Source organism: Dipteris shenzhenensis, chromosome 20 (assembly GCF_047967505.1).
Source record: "Dipteris shenzhenensis isolate YYH24624 ecotype China chromosome 20, Dip_SZ_1.0, whole genome shotgun sequence".
Taxonomy (NCBI): Eukaryota; Viridiplantae; Streptophyta; class Polypodiopsida; order Gleicheniales; family Dipteridaceae; genus Dipteris; species Dipteris shenzhenensis.
Genome location: NC_141615.1, coordinates 50,717,150 through 50,718,993, shown reverse-complemented (window position 1 = coordinate 50,718,993; position 1,844 = coordinate 50,717,150).

The following is a 1,844-nucleotide window of genomic DNA, read 5'->3' as shown; positions in this document are numbered from 1 at the left end:
CCAAACCACTCGGTAAAGAGCTATTCGAGAAACACCGACTAGCTCTTGGTTTGATGCAGAGGAAGGACATTCCCATTAAAGGGGTGTGATGGAATGTAATGCTCAGTCCTTCTTCGATTCCCCAGAATCATCATCTTGAGGGAAGGCCTACTTCATGATGTTGATCTTGAGGGAAGGTGTTGAGAGTTCACGCTCAACATCATGTGATCATGTGTGCATAGCACCATCACGTGATCATATGTGCATAGCACTAACCTTATAGAGTGCTATAAAGGAAAGGGTTAGCTTCCCTAACCCTAACCCTAAAAGGGTTTGTATATATTCTATTTTTTCAACTAATTCTAGTGTACAGTTAGTCATTTGTGGTGTGCTCTCTAGCTGTGCCCTCTCTCCTCATCTCCACTCTTCTCCTCTCCCCTCTTCATATTTTGTCAGGCAACCCTTGAGGGAGGCACACAAGTGTATTAAGGGGCATCAAGGTTGGTTGTCCACCACACAATGCCAAGCCTCCATGTATCGAGGGCTCACTTTGCCTCTTGCCTTGAAGCTCAATGCTCTGCTTTGAACCCGTTAGTCAAAGCTGGAATGCTAACCAGGGCTATGACCTTGTTGCTAAGAAAACACCTTATGTAAGTAGGATATGGGTCACTGATAGTGCCCTCACATGGTGTTAAAAACAAAATTGAACCCACCCGTACGGTGGGTAGGGCCTTGAAGTTTGGATCTTGAAAGGCATCATTGCAGCACGGGCTAGGACAAACTAAGCTGAGGGGGAGCGGACAGGTAGTAGAATGTTTTACATGTAGGAAGGCAATCATCATACCACCGCTTGGATGCAACTGATTTCAGAAGCATACATGGAGGTGAAGCCAAGGCACATAAGAGTTACGTACAAGGGGATATACCCACGGCGCACCTTTGAAATTGCATTGCCGATGGGCTTGCAGCAAATGAACTCATAAGTCCCTTTGCTTATTATGAGGTCGATATGAATTCAGTATTTGGAAACATAAAGTGTGTACGGTGTTGTCTACTACTGTGTTTGGTAATGTGTAGATTGAATGAGCATGTGATTATCAAGCCAAGTTTCTGAGATACACTCATCAATACAAACAGCATATGTGAGCATGTATGGTGTTGTATGCTAATGTGTTTGGGAATGTGTGGATTGAATGAGCATGTGATTATCAATCCAAGTCTCCAAGATGCACTCATCAATACAAACAACATCTGTGAGTGTGATGCATATGTGTTCATGAGTACTTTGAGTACAGCCCACTACCAGGTCATAGAAAAATTGAGATCAAAGGACTTTAAAATAAAAAATCAGTAGTATCCATTGAGTAGGGGAGTTCTTACAAGGCTTGTGTTTCAAGTAAGTTGAGTTATGTGCTGCTATTTTGTGTTAGTCTTTAACTATGTTCTTTTACTTAAATACTAAGAAGTTGCCAAAGGATATGAGAAAGGATGCACAATGCAAAGAGAGAACTAGGATTCACAAAAAGTATGCTGACAAAATGGGAACAGTGAGTTCATATCTATTTTCATCGACTTCTTTCATTGTTCATTGTTTTATATATCCTACTTATATTTGTCTTTGCAATGGACTTCAAGTTCTCAACACTCTTGATCCCAAAAATGGGGATGTTTGGAAATCTAAGGTCTTTTCTTTGTGCTACGATGGGCATGACTCCATTGTCACATTGGCAAAGCTTAAATATCTTGCTAGTGCTGAGTTAAGGAATGATAAGAGTTTTATGTTCCTTTCTTTCCTAGAGGCAAATAAGAGAATTCGAGAGACCTACTACATGGCAACTAGGGATAATGAGTATAGAGGGTGTGTG